Source organism: Cryptotermes secundus, unplaced genomic scaffold, assembly GCF_002891405.2.
Source record: "Cryptotermes secundus unplaced genomic scaffold, Csec_1.0 scaffold944, whole genome shotgun sequence".
NCBI lineage: Eukaryota > Metazoa > Arthropoda > Insecta > Blattodea > Kalotermitidae > Cryptotermes > Cryptotermes secundus.
In genome coordinates, this window is record NW_019719375.1 from 859,486 (window position 1) to 879,627 (window position 20,142).

Consider the following 20,142-nt stretch of genomic DNA (forward strand, 5'->3'; position numbering starts at 1 on the left):
CCACTAAAATTAAGTTGATATGAAACTCCAGTTTCGACATTTTTCAGCTATAATCGTCATCATAAAACATTATCATTTAGGTACGCGTATTCAAGCGAATTACGTCTGCCTTCGTTAGGCCTGTAACACGTAGGCCTAATTAATGTTTGCAACATGCAACATGGCAGTACCTTAAAGTATAATTGTAATGATCAAGTCAAGGAGGATGAGGTGGTCAGGGCATGTAGCACGAATGGGGGAGAAGAGGAATACATATAGGATATTGGTGGGAAAGCCAGAAGGAAAGAGACCACTGGGAAGACCAAGGCGTAGATGGGTGAACAATATTAAAATGGATCTTAGAGGGATAGGATGGGATGGCATGAATTGGATTGATCTATCTCAGTATAGGGACCAATGGATGGCTCTTGTGAACACGATAGTGAACCTTCGGGTTCCATAAAATGCTGGGGAATTCTTGAGTAGCTGCAGATTTGGCTTCTCCCCAAGAAGGGCTCAGCTCCATAAGTAAGTAATATGGCAGTACCTTAAACTTTTGAATCGCTTCTTTATTATATGTGGAAAGTTGTCATGGTCTGATCGGAGGCATTTACAGGCACTTGCCTGGAAAGACTGAAGAAAACAACGGAATTTATGATAACTTACTTCCGAGACGAAATTTGATGCAGGGACCTCCAGAATACTAAACAGGAATGCTGCCTATTCTACAGCAACATTCATTAACATAAATTATTAAGTTATACATCTACGTAAAATAATTTACGAATATTTTCACCTTACATATGTTGCTTAATAAAATTTTGACAGATCATCACAAAAGCACCGAAGCCCACCCAAAATATGTAGAGCTATTCTCACTTTCGCCTTTTACAGTAAACGTTGTAGCAAATAAAACAAGTCACTTACTTTATGATACCGATATATCAGTAACTCACAATTCGAGCTCAAGTTTTAGACATGATTTTTAATGCTGATACCTCAAGCAGAAAGAGACCCCCTCCAACGACTTCGAAAACTTATAAAGTCCGCCCTGCTAGGAATATTTGTAATTACGAATTCCGTAGGACATAATCAGCTGATAGTTATGCATGCGATATCACAGAGGCAAGGGGTTCTATGAAGATGAATTTTCAACAGCCATCTCAACACAATTGTCTTACATATTGAGTAATTAGTATTCACTTGCGTCACCAGTATCTTCAGTTAACTGATGGAAGTACGTAAACAGAAGAATACGTCTGTGGTGATATCACTATGTCCTGATTGCGGTGAAAATCAATAGAAACCGGAACTATGTCAGTGATTAAAGATGGCTGTTGGATAGCTGTATGGTGTGTTCTCTGTCACTCTCGTTTACTAATAATGAGCATTGCTTTCTGACAAGAAGTGCTTCTAGATAAGTAAAAAATTTCTAAGTTGTAAATCTTCGCTGCTGATAGAATGCGCGTATATCATAAATTACTTCCATGATACTTGTGGTTTTGTCTCTGTTGTTTTTATTCATTCGGTATGATCTTATATAGCTCTGCTTTATCGTGTTAATGTTTCACGTTTCAGCCCATGATTTAAGAAAATAGAATTCTTAATCAGGGGCGGTGCGTCATTAGGGGCTAAAGGGGCTAAGCCCCACCTGATTTTGTTGTAGTATTGAATTTTCATATTCATTCATATTTTATTCCGTTTATTGAGATCAAATTTATATCAAAATATTAATATTTCTCGTTATCATGATGTAATTAAGGAGACACGAAAATGCAATAGTGATGTCTTGGCCATATCACAGCTTATTTGTACGGTTATAAAACGCAGGGGCTAGCTCGTCTCTAGTCCTTACTGTGTGTATCGTAAGCAGCCTTAAGTTCAGTGAACCTTTCAGGGATTCTAAGTATCGCATGCGTCTTGAAATGTCACGCCTGGGGCTAGTTTTGACAAGCCCGCAATAAAAAAGAACACTATACACAAGGATGAAAGGGACGGGTGGAGTGTGGATGCTATTGTGAACTTACCTCTATTCTTCCAGCCTTAAGTAACATGTTCTTTGTAAGAATAGGCAGAGGGTAGGTTTTCAGACACCATTCAGATTCCATCTTTCAGTTGTGTTTTGAGCAGTGGAGAAGATACAAGTTCGGGAATAAAGTAATTTTAGCGTAGGCCAAAATTAAAGTTGTTTTGCAAGTGTAATTTCCAAATTAGGTTTTAGGTTAATATTGTATAGTGGATGACCTTGGGGACAGAAGAGGATATTTTCATTTGAAGGAGAAAGCCCTAGATCGCATCAAGTGGAGGAACTGTTTTGGAAGAGACTGTGGACCTGTCGTCTTGACAGATTACAGATGAATGAATGAATGAATTGTATTCGTGTTAGAACTAGTGATTAATATGAATAGGGTGGACGCCCTTCTGAAATCACCATTCTCAACTTTGAGTTTAGAAGAGAAATTACAAGTGAAAACTCTTGGCGCGCATCAACCAACAGATTTCAAACTTGATCAGAACTGCAAGACTCAGAAAAGAACGTTTCCGTTATCTTGGTTTCACAAGAAGAAATGGCTGACTCTAAGTGAAGAAAATAAATCATTTTTTCTTTGTTATGTGTGTTTTGTTTGGTGGGAAACGAGTTGGACGGTGACAGGTATAACTGACCTTAAACATTTGTCAGAAAGAGTTAGAAAACACGAAGCGTCGCAAAGGCATATTGAAAAAGATGTAAAAGTTAATCTCTTTGGTTCTGTCAATTTTTCACCCAATTAAATGATAGCTATAGGGTTTCTATTCAGCGTCACAATGAACTTGTGGATAAAAACAGACACATATTAAATAGGGTAATTAATTGTATAAAGTTTTGTGGAACGCATGAACTTCCTCTTCGGGGACATGAAGAGCGCGAGAGTTCTTACAGTCGCGGGATATTTTTGGATCTCATGTCGGAACTAGCGGCTTTACATAGTATTCTAAGTGAACATTTAAATAGTGCAACTATGTCAAAAAACATGTCGAAAACAATTCAAAATGAATAACTGGACTGTATATATGCGGTATACAAGGAAACGGTCAAACAAGAAATTCAAAATGCAAAATATGTAGCTGTCCAGGCAGATGAAACCTCTGACGTGTCATGCATGTCCCAATTAGTTATTCTGCTACGGTATGTCAATAGCAGTGTTCCTGTTGAAACATTCATTTCCTGTGTTCACATTCAGGATCGAATTTAAGAAGGTTTAGCATCAGTACTTAAACAAGAATTAGAACCAAACAACCTTGAACAAAAAGTAATTGCTCCATCCTATGATGGCTTTCCCGCGTTTTGTGGCGGGAACAGGGGGGTCCAGGTAAAGATAAGAAATACATTTCCTGATGCACATTTCATCCACTGTTACGCTCATCAGCTAAACTTAGTAATGAAGAAAGCGTGTTCCTCTGTAAAATGAGTGAAATTGTTTTTTATCAATATATCGGGCTTTTCATCATTCTTTTCTGTTTCGCCCAAGCGCTCGGATTTATTAAGAACTGTGTGTGGCTGGGCGATTGCGAAGACCGTAGAAACGCGTTGGAACTTTCACAGTAGAGCTGTAAATAATGTCTTCAACAACACGCATGCTCTACTTCAGTGTTTAGACATGATTCAAAATGAAGACGGTTGGGATAACGTTACAATTCGAGAGTCCATAGGACTGGCTAATTTGTTGAATGAAGGAGAATTCTTATGTTTGTTGTCATTTTTTAATTCCGTTCTTTTACATGTAGACATTCTGCACAACACAATACAGAAATTGTGAGGAAATGCTCTAAATATTTGTACTGCAATTCAGCACTTCGAAACTGTAATAAACGTCATCAGAAATAATTTTCCTGAACTAGAACGAAATTCAGAACGTCCAACAAAACTTGCGCGGAAAGATGTGAACACAAGCGCCGAAGCTAAAGAGGCGTGTGACGCAATAGTGAACCAGATGAAACATTGTTTCGAAGAAGCGCATCACACAAAATGTTTTTCACTAATTGAACCGCAATTATTTGCAGCCCATGAAGTTGCCTTTCCTAGACAGCTTGTGATCAGTGCTGTAAAATATGATCCTATGCTCACGAAAGATAAGTTAGACAGCGAACTTAGTGCCCTTTATAGGCATGACACATTTGCAAACGTAAAGACTGTCCTTGCTCTTTGGACATTAATATGAGAGAACAACCTGGAAGCCGCTCTGTCAGAAATACACAAACTGACAGATATTGTACTTACAACTCCAATATCAACCGCCGAATCCGAGCGTTGTTTCAGCACTCTAAAAGAGTTAAGACATACACGTATCTAAGGAAGGCAATGGGTCAAGAACGTCTGAGGGCACTGGCTGTACATAGCATTCATAACGACATGATTGCAGAGATTCCGGCATTCAACCAAAAAGCGACTGATTTGTTTGCTTCCCAGAAGAATAGACGAGCGTAGTTCCTGTATAAATGAGGTAACTTTTAAAGCATTATTTTAATTAATGGCATGAATTTCAATGGTGCATACTTAAATTTTCTAATACTGCTAAGTGCAAAATGTTTTCACATGTTTTAAAGTAGGAGTTTGTACTACAAGTCGCATCACTACTACCTACTATTATTATTATTATCATCATCATCATCATCTCTTGTCACAGGTTTATTTCCTGGGATTACTTTTCTTGAACTAATGATGCACCTCACCACTCAGGCTTCAAGCTTCGCACTGTAGCACTTTCCGTAGTATATGTGATGTTCCCAGGATAGCTGTTTTTTGCAGTGAATCTATTATTATTATTATTATTATTATATAACAACTAAGAATGTATAACTGTATCATATTAGCCCCACCATCTATTTGAGCCACGAGTCGCAACTGTTCTTAATATTCGCAAATATAACAACTGCATCATAGTAGCGCTCTTGTGACGATCTTGTGTACTACTATTACCAACGCGAAACGTTTATGCCTCTGTGAAGGTCCAACCGGAAGAGGTAGAAGGCAGTGGGGACATAAATAGTGGGATTTCAAAGTTTGCGTAGTGTAGCACGTAATTTTAAAAGGTTTATTTTTTCTTTAGAGAATTAACGAGTGCCATTATTATTTGTGCTATATTTATATTGTTGGTAGTATTTTTGTGTGTTAATATGAACACAAATGTGTTGAAAAAAGACAAGAGAGAAAGTGTTTCTTATCCCATAATAATCTCGAACACGAGTGTCCATGCTTGGCAAGTAGGAGTGGAGGAGTGAGTGATACTGTTGACACTTTTTAGGAAGGCAGGAGAATGAGCCGTATGTACCCTGTGTTCCATAATGTGAAATGAATGGTTCTAATTATGTTATAAACTTACTGATTTTGAGTAAAGACAAATAAATGATTGCAGCTGGATTTGTTGGCAAACGTTTGCACTTAATTTGGATACTTAAAAATTAATGGATGGTTGCTATTCATGACCTACATATGAAGTGCTGTATGTGTATATATTACATTGTCATCAAACACACAAACAAGTTCTTTGATATTTGGACTTTCCCTTATCTGATTGCTTATTATCTACTTGTGGAATAAATTTATCTTTGTCACTTTAAATGTTGCATTTGAGTCATATGTTGATTCAGTTCCACCTAATTCTTAGATGGTTGCAGTTTTCTCTTGCCAAGATTCTCTTTAGGTTCATGTCCTATATTCCCTTTTACCTCTTATGTGGTGTATTTCATGAGATTTTCACTTAACAATTGTGTATTTCTTGTTTCATTTGTGCATTCTACCTGCTGTGTCCCATTCTTCATAATCGTAAGTGAATAGTACAGAATGTGAAGTTCTGCAGTATGTAATTGTCTTCATTGCCCAGTATTTTCATCTTGCATAGGTCCATTATTATCCATGCACTTTACTTTGAAACATCTTCAGTGTCTTTCCTCCAAGTGATTCTTTCCCTGAGGTCCAGTTTAACCTTTATCATCCAGGAACAGGGGTTGTGAACCTTGTGCTTCTGTGCTGCTGGTGGCCAGGTTTTATTTAGGAGTAATGATGTTTATATTAAAAACAGTGCATTTGTAGGCCTTCTGGACCTGTGTGCTGTCACAGAAGTGTGATGCATGGATGGTAAAGGTTCATGTGATCCTGCCATCCCTGTCTTTTGTCTTCTATATGGTCTCACTTCCCGAAGTTTACCAGCCAAATTCCAACAGTTCTTCATTTACTCCATTCACTCCTCATGTCCCATTATTTCAGCCTCGCTTATTTAATCGCAGGAGAGTGGGCAAAGTGTTCCTTATCTCATTTTCTTATTGTGTCTGTTTGTCGGCCTGTCAGATGTCAATAATCGTCCTCAGGATCTTGTGTTAAAGATACCTTCAGTCTTTGGCCTTGATTTTTTCATACTAATGAGGTACTGAGTTTTATACCTGTGTTAAATTATGGTGAAATTATAGGTTTATATATTTTGGAACATGACTTGAGCGCAGAGGATTGTTTTGGAATGTATTCATCATTTGGATATGTTTTTAGTAGGACATTGGCTTCTAAGATTGTTGTTCATCATTAAATTCCTGCTTTGGAGAAACCCTGGGGACATCTAATACAATCTGATTGTTCCACAGAACAGTTTAGTATCATAAATTACTATCAGATCAACATATATTAGGGAATGAAAAATTGAGAACTGATGGAAGGTGTGAAAATATGACAGACAGGAGGAGGAGGAATAATGGAGCTTCACACTTTTGTTCTTACATAATGTTGCAGATACTGTGTTTGAACTTTTTATTTGTGTCTTCATAATTTGTTTTCCTTTAATACTGATGTTCTCTTCATTTTAAGGTTGAATATCGTGAGATGGAGGAAAAATACAGTCAGCTATTGGACGAGGAAGATGTGTCAGATGCATCTGAGAAGTCTAAAGCTGGGGGTACTGCAACTCCAGAAAAGAAGTTGACTTCTGTTCCAGAACCTATGAAGAAGGAAACTTCATTACCACCGGATCAACCTCCTGGTGTTACGATTGCACCTCCAGTCAATGCAGTAAAGGCAGAAAAGGATGAAGAAGTGGAACCAGATTCAGAGCAGGATGACCCAACTGGTAAATTAAACTGCTCTGTTTGATATCCGACTGTACGATCAAACCTCATAAAATGACAAATTGAGGCAGCTTGTAAAGAAGATTGTTTTGCAGAATGGTGAAAATAACTATCAATATGGCCAAAGTTATTCAACATAAAAGTACAGGTTTTGCTGCATATTATACAATGCTTTCAGTTAAGGAGGAAACTTCGCAACACCGCTGATCCAGCCCAACGTCCCTGACAGATTGCTGCTGTAACTGCTGATAGCAGAATCAGTCATTATAACTAAGAAACTCGCGCAGATACAGTTACAGTTACAGCAGCAATCTGTGAGGAATATTGGTCCAGGTCAACGGTATTGTGAAATTTCCTCCTTGATTGAATGCCCTGTGCTTGTAGATACCATTCTCAGTCTGTGGGTTGTTACATCTTTCATGTTAGACCACAGACGCGAAAAAGTAGGTCATACTGTTTGTTCTGATACAACTCAAGTGTCAGATCAGGCATAAAATGGGTAGGTTAAAGCTAACCCTATGGCTGAGCACCATGCTAAGAATGTATGTTTGAAGTATGGTGATATAGCTGCATTGATTCTTAATCTTTGATGTTGGGTGGAGGTGAAATTGTGAACTTTGCACTTCTGTCATCGTTACTGTTGAAGAAGGAGTTCCTGGTACACACTGAAGTGTCTCGTTGGTTTTCAAAGTCATTCTGGATATGATAATGGGTACAGTGGAGGGCTCTTGTGAAAATGGTAATGAACCTCTGGGTTACGTAGAATGTTGGGACTTTATTGGGTAGCTGTACAACTGGTGCTTTTCAGGAAGGGTTCAGGTCCATGGAGTTAAGTTAGTTAATTCCATACCATGTATGGTGATGTCCTATCACGCGTACTACCTTCGCTGCAGGTTCCAATGTGGTAGCTTGTAGTGTCTAGGGTTGCATGCCTCATCTCACGGCTTCCTTGATATCTATGATTTTGTTCGCAAGTTACTTTGGGGCTCTGGTTTCGTCAATTGCCCCTTGCCATGTCACTTTGCCCTTCAGAACTTTCAAAGAGTTCCTAAACAATGGCTGCTACAGGCTCGGTGTTCTTGCCAACTCTTCTATAATCAGCAACATGAGGGTACGATATATTGGATCACTGGCATTTTTTGGTCCTTAAATGAAATTAGTTGAAAGCTACGTTTACCTAGTTACATGTCTCAGGGATGTGTTGTGAATTTGTTCACAATGGGCCCACAACATCAAGCAATATTCTCTACTTCATTCCACCATAATTTGGAATAAAATAGAACAGTTACATACTAAGTTCTGTCGATACATATGTATATTGCTTGACACTGTTTTGTCACTTGTACCATCTGATATCTTCTGAACCGAGAAAAAAGGGCTAGAATAATAAATAAGACATTAAAAATTGGCTCATTCAAACCCCCATGTGCCACTTGCACCAAATGCCTGCGATATCTGCTACCCGATCATGGGTTTTATGCAGTTGATATGACCATGTACAATAACCAACCTGTCAATTACTTTTTGTTTTTTGTACAGGAATCAACTGAAATTTCATAACAGAAGTTATGGGAATCCATATTCCCTGACATGAGTAGTCTCCCGAGAAGAAACAGCGAAGGTCTACGTCATACTTTGTGAAGGTGAACACGTTGCATATATGTTGCCACTGTACATCCTCCTGACTGCTCCTGACTAATGCTCCCATCTGTACATTACAAACTGTTCCATATGCTTACATTTCTTCAATGAAGGCCATGGCGACAGTTAAGAACAGCCCGTATCAGTTGGTACTAAAGCAAACGTAAGTACAGTTGCTACAATTTAGATTGACCACTGCACAGTAGACAAAAAAAAGAATTATTTTTTTTAAAACGAATATCAGGACAATATGTAAGATTTGAGGCTTTCACGGCGGTGACTATGAAGAAAGCAGTCTTCTGGGATTTGGCACCGTGTATATGTGGTGTTAACCGACGTTTCGGAGGAACGTATCGCCCCCATCTTCAGGGTTGAAGAAAAAGTATAAGTAAATCTGCAAGCGACAACACCGTGAGACACGGTCAAACAGACTGTGCCAAATCCCAGAAGACTGCTTTCTTCGAATATCAGGACAGATGAAACATTTTTAAGATACTGCTACATTTCAGTTTTGTATCGTATCCCCCTAGGTTAACACCCGGCTCCTGATGTTCCTGTTTTCTTAATTTCTCTAATTGCAAGATTATACAATTCCATTCCGTTCAAATTCCACTTCCATTGGAGTCCGAAGGACAGAATTAGCCAGTCAGCTATTATTTTCATCATCTGTATAAATGATCTAAACAAGGGAGTGCTTGTAATGTCTTTTCCATGGAAAGTGGAAAGATATTCACAATTACAATAGGACTAGAAGGTAGTAGGAATAAAGGCAGTACTTCAGTCGGTATTGCAGTGTTGAAGGTGATTTAATCACACTTTCAGTAAGGAGACTACATAGGCTTGGATTACAGGATGATATATGAATGATGGATTAGAAAGAAATTGGAAGGAAATGATTGCGGACTATTCTAGATACTATGCTTACATTTGCCTGAAAGGATTGAGGAAAACCACGAAGAACTGGCCCAGTCGAGATTATAAATGAATACAAGTCTAGAACATTTACCTTTCGATCAGGTTGTTTGGTCAGTCACAATGTTGTCTGTTAGTAGTAATGATGTCGACCCTTGTGGAAAAATGTACCCTTGGACAGGAATTTTCTCTCCAGCATTCTTCCAGAACTTTTTAATCTTCAAAATTCCAAATTCAGTGAAATCGTTATGTCAGAGTGCCCCTCAAGTGTTATAACGTGTAAGAGCAGATGAATGGGATGGATATACGTATGTGGTAACTGTAGCTCATACAATTGCACATACATGTACAGCACGAGGGAACATTTGTGAATGTTGTGGCATGTACCATTTCCATATTTTATGAAGTTTATACAATATGAAATTTTTTCAGATATGCACTTAAGTACATGAGAACAATGGTACTATACCTATCCTCTCTCCTCCTTGCTTCTGTAAAATCAGCACATCTTCACACTTTGGAAAACTGGCCTTCATGTCTTGAGATGCTTATATAAAAAATGCTGTTAGATTGTTATTTACTGGTTGAAGTGAACTCAGTGTTCAGGTATAGTGTATTGAATGCATTGTATTGCAGTGGGAAGATACTGAGAAAGGAACCAAAGTTTTATTAAACTCATACACATTAAAAAATAGTTGCATATATTGACATCAAATAAACAGTTGTAGTATTAGGAGAAATGTGAATTATATGAAGTGTGAAAAGTAGTTTTCTGGGATGTGTGCAGTCTAGTAGATTGGTACCACTGTTTCAAATGAACCAACTGCCTCCATCTTTATTCTTCTAACTAGAAATTGGAGTGAGAAAGTTCCTCAAAAACGCTACTACCCATTTACCAGTCTACAAGTCTGCATATTGGAAGACCAAAATCTTAATATACACCACAATGAGAACCTCAAATCTGAACTGCAGTTTCTATGCTGAATTCTGAGTGTTATCTGTAATTAGCTTCTACACCTTGAATTGTTCCTGAATGCTTTTTGTTAGAGAAAGCAGTTTCCTCCAAAAATGTAAGTATATTAACTTTTATAGAAAGGCTCTTGCATCTTGTATTTTTAATTTAATGCAAAAATAACCTCATACAAGTATGTACATAGCCTAGTGATGGAAACCCTAGGAATGTATCTAATCAGCCTGTGAACCCCTATCTGCTTCTGTCTGTAAATCCTTGAGAAGTGGTGCGAAGCTGAAACACGTTCTTGTGGCAAATTGGTCGAAAACAGCAATCACTTATCATCTTACTGGCTCACACTCAGTGCCTCTGTCTACACTGCAGTTTTTGTAATCACAGATTTGTTAAGGTTAAGTTAAATAGGACACCTCATACTTAATGCAAACATCCATATGTATGAATACTTATGAATGATAATGTAAGAAATAAATTTATGAAAGAGAATTACAAACAAAATAATTCAATTTTATGTAAACCGATTACTATATCTACAAGGTTTGAGGCAGTGATCATAATACCATTGAACCTATACTGTATTTAGTTTTGTAAAACATTCCCTTCCTAGTTTTTGGAAGACAATACACAGCATATTTCTGACTGTGTGATGGCCTCCCCACCAACTTTGTCACTGACTGCACAGTAAATCGGTCAAAGTCTGCCACTTTTGACTGCAGTACCAACCGACTTGTGTACGTGACTGTAACTTCTTGTTTAATGAGCCTGTTATGGATCAGCTACTGTCCTTCGCAGTATTTAGAAGCTGCTTTAGGGCCAATATCATGAGAACTGTTCAGTGGTGACAGTAGATCACCAGGAGATATTTTAAAAGGGTTAGTCAGACTTCCCTGCATGGGCATGGTACAGATATTTTCCAAGGGTGGGAAGTAGAAAATTAACAAACTTAACCTTTAAGACATTTAAGACAATTTTTATGGATTGACTTAGAGTTGTGGGTCCTTACATTGAAATATAAAGTTTTGGTGTTTCATTCATTAATTTTGCTTTTCTTTTGAAATATCCATACAGGAGGGTGGTAGATGCCTCACCCCAAATTCCTCTTTCTGTCTGCTGCACCCTTTATCTGAATAAAAAAAGTATTTGATTACATTCCTATTACAGTAACCTAAAATGTGATTTAGCAATTCAGAGAAAGACCTGCTAATGGACTATGATGATAGGACCATCTGTTAAGTGCCTTTTACCTTACATTTTGTTCTCATAATTTAATGCACTCTTAACTACCTACATAGAACTAGGTCTTCTTGGTGGTCTCTGTTTTTTGTGCTTCCTACCAAAACTTCATATACAATTTCTTTCCTGCTCTGCCAGTATCATCCTCCTTGATTTGAATATTTTAATGGTATTTGATGAGTAATGAAATTCTGCAAGATCTTAATTATTCACTTTCCTGAATCTCCTGTAACTCAATCCTTTTTAGGTCCAAATATTCGCCTTGGCACCCTGTTCTGAAACAACTAAATTCTAGGACCATCTTTTTGTGGTTCCAGGCAATGCATAATGCCAAGATATGCAAGACATTGAAAAGGTGCCTCAGTTTAGTAACGTTGTCATTTAATGAGCAGGGTTCTGAGGAGAATATTTGGATTGAAGAGAGATGAAGTGACTGGAGGTTGGATATAACTGCATAATGAGGAGCTTCATAACTTGCTCTCTTCGCCAAATATAATTATAATGATCAAGCGAAGGAGGATGACATAGGCAGGGAAAGTAGCATGAATGGGGGTAGAAGAGGAATACATATAGGATATTGGTGGGAAAGCCAGAAGGAAAGTGACCACTAAGGAGACCAAGACTTAGATGGGTAACAATATTAAAATGGATCTTAGAGAGAGAGGATGGGATGGGATGGAGTGGATCAATCTGGCTTAGGATAGGGACCAGTGGGGGACTCCTGTGAACAGGGTAATGAACCTTCAGGTTCCATAATGTGCTGGGAAGTGCTTGAGTGGCGGCAAAGTTGGCGGCTTCTCAAGAAGGGCTCAGCTCCATGAGTGAGTAATTGCCATTTAATACTCCCAAATGACAGATCTGTGCAACTACTCGTATTCCAAGTTCAGACCACCTCATCTCTCTCATTTTAAGGATGATCATAACCACTAAGCAGGTAAATTAACATATTCCCATTCGTTTATTTAACATATAGAATAAAATCGTGCACTGGGGTTTGACCTAATATGCATTTGGAGCCTGTTTTCACCATGCTTAGTGAAGACCATGCTGTTTCCAACTGATTTCATTTTTTCGCCATCAAAAGTGGTCCCTTGTGTGAATGCTGGAAGGTTTGCGCAGCTGGGATATATATAGTGTGCAGGGCGCATTGTCTTGTATATAGTTCTATTTAATTTTCTGAGCTGAGCTTGGCAAGTGCAGGGCATCATGTAATTGGTTTGATACGGAATATCAATTCAGGATTATTTCAATGTTATAGGGCAGTTGTCACAGAGGAGGACTTGGTTGGTGGTGGCTGGGGTTGATGTAGACGGAAACTGTCAGATGAAGACAGCGGTGATGGGATGGGAAGGTAATTGAATTTAATTGACAGAATAGTTGAAGGTGTGTGTGGTGGGAGAAAACATGTTAGAAAATATAGTACCCTAATAATCTGTTGTCGTCACTCCTGTTTAATTAATTCGAGCACAGCAAGACACTACCCAGTAACAGTATATCCATATCTTCATGAACTGTATCCATTTGTGGAGCACTTTCTGTGATACTCTCCAGTGATAAATTTAATGAGAATCTACACATGTTATGTTCTTGACACTATGCATCATCCTGTTTTACCAGAAGATGGAGACAGAACCCAGTCTCCAAAACATTGTGTTTTGAAATGAAAACAGGACGATGGATAATGTCCAGAAACATATTTGTACTAATGTACCATCGTCACAGACTTTTAGATCTTATTAATGGGAATCAAATTGGCAGCTACATGAAGGCCTTTGTATGGACCCGGGATAGCATAGTCGGTATAGTGATTGGCTACGGGCTGGACTACCGAGGGTTCGGAGTTCGAGAATTTTCTCTTCTCCATGTCATCCAGACCGGCTTTGGGGTTCACCCATCTTCCTATCCAGTGGATATCGGGGGGGGACTCTATCCCAGGGGGTAAAGCGGACGAGGCGTGAAGCTGACCACTCACCTCCAGCTAGTGCCAGTGCCAAGGTCAAGAAAATGTGGATCTATAAATCCACTTCCCCATACACCTTCATGGCATAGTGCTTAGTTACTTAAGCACAGGAACAACTTTACCTTTACCATGAAGGCCTGTGTCTGTGTCTAGGTCTAGGTCTAGGTCTAGGTCTAGGTCTACGTCTAGGTGCTTCTAAAACGTAAGTCGCGAAATATTAGTCCGACAAATTTTTGCAGAAAATAATGAGGCACACATTTTAACTATAAATCTTCCAGTCTTCGAGATAATTAAAAATGGGAGATTTCCTCTGCGTATATTTCCTAATTTGTTGTATAATACGAATAACCTGTTACAAAAATATCATACTGCCTCCATACTGTCAGCATTAGAAGTATTTGTGAGAGAGACGACATAAAGATAAATTTAGTGCAAGGAGAGAGACGAATAGTTGGCCTTGTGGCTGTGTGGTGTCTTGTTGCCTTATCAACCCGTGCAGGCATAGCCGGCATAGCTCTAGCAACCGTCTCTTGTTCGGGGCTGCAAGCTTTTCTGGGAAGTTTCTGACGTCTCGCTTGTACAATGATTCCTATTGTGTAGAGTCAAGATTAAATGTTGCATGAACTGACCCATGCAGTTTTGGAGACGCCGTGTAAACACTGTCGCATAACCTTCATGTAAGGGAAACACTTTGGTCCCCAGATTCGTCTTCTAGTTATAGGCTCCCTTTGTGTAAATACAAAGTTGAGGTTCACTTATAATAAAAATGTTCTAAAATGTTATTAAAATAAATAATTACTAATGAACCGTAATAAATGGCGAGTCTAGTATGGATTTTGTTATTGAACGTTATTCTCGTAATTTAATATGGCGCTAACTGATTAACTGAATGCATATAAGTTGAGCTCCCGAGAACCTAATAGTTGTTCATCTACTGAAGAAGTTCCAAACAAGTAGTAGAAACCTAATGCTCATTACCATAGTGACAAATATCCACTCTTATTCTTTATTCTAAGCTAGACTTCGCTCCTCCCACGCTACGTCATGAAGGAGTAACGGGTATTGAGTGTACGTATAGATCCACATCTTGACCTCGGCACTAATTGGTGTATGGTCAGCTTCACACTCCGGCCGCTTTACCCTCGGAGAAAGAGCCCTCTGTATCCATTGGCATTGGATAGGAGGTTGAGTGAATATAATTGTGATTAACAGAGACATTACAATGGCGTTGTTCAAAGGAAAATTCTAGACTGCATCACCATTTAAGCTTGTGTACACTTGCCTTTGAACGTACTTTTCAGTGTCATTAGTACGCATTTTGATTAACAGTAATTTTTTATTGAATGAAATATGTATTCAATATCCAATAATAATTCAATTCAATTGAATTCAATTCAATACTTTATTATTAATGTGCCGAGTCAACAGCCGCAAGGTCAATTACAGACACAGCACAGTGCAGATGAATGAATTACATAATTCAATTCGTGTTTATTTATGTGCAAACTTAACAGCACAGTGGCCAATTACAAAGTTAGCACGAGTACATAGAAATACACAAAACTTATAGAGCAAAATAAAAAATATGACAGTCTATACAATATCAATAAATTAGTAACATCCAAGAAAAGAAAAGAAAACAAAAAAATAAAATAATTTAGCCTTAACAGGCGAGAAAAATAAAATAAGTACATTTCGAATGGTTATTCCACTATGTGATGAGAAAGGACAATACACATACATACACACATAGAAGTTAATAATAATAATAATAATAATAATAATAANCTTAAATTAAAAAATTTTCTCTTATTTATGTAACGTACAAAATATGTACGATTTTGTTAGTTTGTTGCATGATTAATACATGGGTTATGTGATCAAAGAGTAAATTAAACGAGTTCTGTTGCTTTGTGTAGGCCCCGCAGTTTCCGACTTAGTTCCGTTCCCCGCCAACAACTTCCTAACTTCCCCGTGGAGGAAAATAAGGAGACTGGGCCGCACTTTTTGATGGATTGTTAATGTTTTTCAACTTTACAGTAGGTATGTTGTATGGAATAGAATTAAGTATGATTTAAATGTGAGCAACAAAGACGCTGCAACGGCTTTATCCCAAGGAATAATTTAGAAGGGGGCGCCTTATTAAGCTTGTGTACTGCTTTCCTTTGTACGTAGTTTTAATTACGAATTTCATTAATTTTTCATCGAATCAAATAATATTAAATATCCAATAACAATAGTAATTACAGTTTATTTAATGTAATTGATTGCGAGAGCGAGAATTGAAGCTTAAGACAGAGACTATTTCGAAAGGCATTGTTTCTCATGCTGCATAAGCTCAAGGCGCCACTGGCCGCTTTTGCTGTGCAAGCTTAGCTCGTGACAGCAGTCCGCCATTACGAGACGAAAGTAGAAAGGTTATATAAGTGGTGTGAATTCTTGTTCTTGAAATGAAATGATAAGGTTTGTTGTTATATTTCGAGTTTGAAAAGCGAGAGAAGTGTATGGAAACAGCCTGTTATATGTTTACATTCCGAAGCGTATATTTAATAATTGTGACCCTCCATGTAGTAAGGCGTCATGTCTGTCCAAACTTGCTTCTGTGTTGCATTACAAGTAAAACGAGACGGTGATTTAGATTGGCGTTTTTATGATAAAGTCAGTTGTAAATGAAGTAAAATTTAGACACACACACACCCGCATGTTTGATTGGTCATCGTTGTGGAGTTAGGATGAACTAAGGTAAGATAATGCAGAAAGTTAGAACTTTGTTAGAAAAGATTGATCCTTGTATCCTCATTACAGTGAAAGGTATGTGAAAGTGATCATAAACAGCTTAAATTTTTGCTTGGGAGCGAATTTTCCATCCCGCCTTGCTGATAATAACGTGGTTGCCCCCCCAAGTGATGTTTATTATTCACTTCAATGATTTTGCAGTTTCTAGTTACTGAACCGAAATGTTCGTTAATGGGTTTCAAGTAGATTTGAATGCATTTAACTACAGTTTTTGCAGTGACTAATGAAAATACATTTTTTATTAGTTGGAAGTGAGTACTGCATTATGTATGGGACAGTTGTCAGAAAACATTTTACTTTATATGATTTCAGTGATTTGTTTTCCACAGTTGAGAGAAATATAAATTCATTAACTTATGATGTTTTTTTTTCATTTAAAATAAATACTAGGTATCTTTGTGTATACAGACTTAAGAATTCTGTGATAGTAACAATAGTTCTGTTGTTTCTTGTACAGGCAGTGGCCACGATGAGCTGCCAACCATCATGAAACTTTGTCTTGTATTTGTTTGAACATGAGCTGCTGTGGAAACTTGATGAGGAACCAAGACCATAAATATAACAGGTATGCCTATGTCTTCTGCATTTGGCCAGAGATCTGCAGTAATATATTTTGTTATTTACTTTCAAAAGAAATGTTTTAAATGCTCTTTGTTGCCCTTCAGTGTTTCCTGAGTGAGGACCCATTTTTATTTTAACTGCTCCCACATAAAATACATATGTCTTATTTCACTAAATCCAACAGATTTTTATTCCAGAAGCAATACTGTGCTCCAAGCCCCCAAAATAGAGTCACTGCTGTTCATTTCTGTAAAATTTTGCTGTAGTTCTACTGATGATTTTTTTGTGGTATTATTGTTCTGTTGTTGAAGATTTATTATTTTAACCTGCGATATATGAGTACATACTTGTATTAAGTTAAAAGGACACAATTTATTTGTTTTTACATAAAATAGCTTTGGTTTACCAACATTTAATCTTTGTTGTTAAAAGAATTGTACAGAAAATACATTTCATTTCGAAGTCATTAGTACCTACTTTTGTAGTTGAATATAAATATATTCGCTTTTAATGAAAATAAGTTCTGTTTTTTAATATAACTTTGCAGATTTAAGTATGTACTGTTTTACCTAACACAGGATAAGACTCAAATTTATATGAAATACTAATGTTTCAAAATTTAAAGTTGCTGACTCGTATGAAATCATGACATACCATCCAGACTGCAGCACACACACAATTCTTGTCTCTCCTGTTGAAATCATTTGTTCCTACAATGTCCATTGTCATGCCTTTCACAGATAAAGTAAAAGTGTCTTAGTTTAGGTGAATTCTTGAAGAAATAGTTCAGCAATCCACTACATGGAACTTTTGTTGTGGTATAGTATATTAACAAATCTGTGCAACCAATTAGGGTAAAGTTTTCCCTGTGCTTAATCAGTGAAGCTCCACACCCTGGAAACACATTGGGGGAGTGAAGATGTGGCTCCACTACTCATAATATTGGTACTTGATGGAGGTTAGTGGTGAGCTTCATTATCTTGCCGCTTTAACCCAATGGAAAGAGTTTTCAGCGCCCACAGGGTAGGAGGTTGAGTGGACTCCAGAGCCAGTCTGGATTTTGTTGAGAAGAGATATCACGTGTCCCTGCCAGGAATCAGACCGCTGTTCCGTGGCTGTCCAGCCCGAAACCTGCCACTATACCAACTGAGCTATCCTGGCTTCCTTTCCCACCGACATTAGTAGGAGACATTTAATGCAGCATTGAATTAGCTTTCTACTCACAACTTTTAGCCTGTAGATGAATTTATCAATTTGAAATGATGAACAGCCAGCCATATTTAAGTTATGTGTATCAAAGAACTTCCAGAAAGATAGGGGTATGCAGAAGATCATGCATATAAACCTCATGCTGATGCAATTGTAATAATAGAATTTGTGTGCGCTACATGAGTTTAAATTTTTCTCTGTGTAAGTTTTTTTATTATTATTTTTCATTTTCTTTTCTAAGTATGCTGCTGAAGATGACAGTCTTCTGGAATGTGATCCCATGTAGTTTTATAGGTAAAAATCAACTACCCCCATCTTTATTCTTCTACCCTGAAGACAGTGTAACAGGTTGCTCTGAAACTTTGGTACCCATGTACAAGACAGCATCTCGTCACATTACAGAAGACTCTAATCTTAATATTCATAGTTGGAAGACGCTTAAATCCTAAATTTTATTTTTAAAAGCCTGTTATTCCTTGGCTTATTCTGTAGTGACTGGTCAAGGACATACTGAGGAGAATGATTTTTCTCATCTTAGGTTTAAAAAAAAATGTAATTTCCAGGTGCACACATCTGATCACTCTTATGAAGAAAATCTCCATATATACATGTATATAACATAAAAATAGCGAAATCCCTAGTGTACAGATTTATATCCATGTAATGCGTGTACTGTCCATGTGTGAATATGGGTACAAACGCATCAGAAGTTTTTCTAAATTCTGTTATAAGGTACAGTGGCTTTTAGTATCTTTTTTATGACAAATATCCAGAAATATCAGTCAGTTGCAGACTGACACGCCACTGTGGTTGTAATCACATATTTCGTATAGTTAAGTCAAATTATGCTATTTCTATGATGCATCGTTCTTAATTTATGACATACGAGTCACTTACGAATGATTATATGATAAGTAAATTTATGAAGAAGAATTTCAAAGAGAATCATTGAATTGTATACAAACAACTGATCTGTATTTGTGAGGTTTTAGGCTATGACAATGATGATTATAAATATGATGTGTAGTGTAGCAGATTCTTGTTGAAGTTTCAGAGGAAGTAATTGTGTAATTGTATGTAAACCTGTTACCACAATTAGACATGTACAGTAGTATCCTCCTCCAATTTGGAAAATTGAGCGTACAGATCCTCTACTTTATTATGTTCTCAGTAACTTTGCTGTAGTCACTGACCGCATCAAAGACCATTTAAAGTTTTTGCTTCAACTGCAGAACCCATTTATATCTTTTTTTTTGTTGTTGTTGTTCAACAACTGCAACTTCACTGAAAAACATTGTGGCTGGCCTTTACTAATGCCACACAAGCTATTTAAAAAAAGAGTATGGACTTACAAGTTTCTTTTTTTTTTCCCTGGGGCAAAAGTAATTTTAGAATATTCCTTCAAATGGCCAAAGAATTCTGGTTCCCTGTATTGGAACATAGCTGGTGCAGTATTTAAAATTATTTTTTGTGTTAATGGTTCTTATATTCTATTTTTTCCCTCAAACTACTTGGGAGGGTTGTGCAGATGCTTTGCTTCACCCTTTCCTCACTGGTGGCCATTTTTCTGGCAGTGTCAGTTTCAGCACTATGTTATTTATGTAGGTTTTGAATACGGAAGTAACACTCGATAGAAGGGAGGAAGAACAAGTTAGGAAATGTACGCATAGCATAAAAGTTCTTCGCATTCACTCCCGCTTAATTATCTCGAAACCCGAGAGACGCATGGAAGGTGTATATTGTGTACAAAATGTACACTGAGTTTTTCTGTACAAAAAATCTATGACAGATT

The 20,142-nt window shown here is 37.5% G+C and overlaps 1 protein-coding gene across 1 annotated transcript in view; it reads right to left on the bottom strand.

The window, feature by feature from the left end:
- The window catches only part of LOC111865396 (organic cation transporter protein), a 57,601-nt gene extending 56,367 nt beyond the window's left edge, over window positions 1-1,234 (bottom strand). The window contains exon 1 of the mRNA XM_023853384.2: window positions 1,161-1,234. The gene's annotated coding sequence lies outside the window, so the exon portion shown is untranslated. The remainder of the gene's footprint in view (window positions 1-1,160) is intronic.
- Between the last annotated feature and the right edge of the window lie 18,908 nt (window positions 1,235-20,142).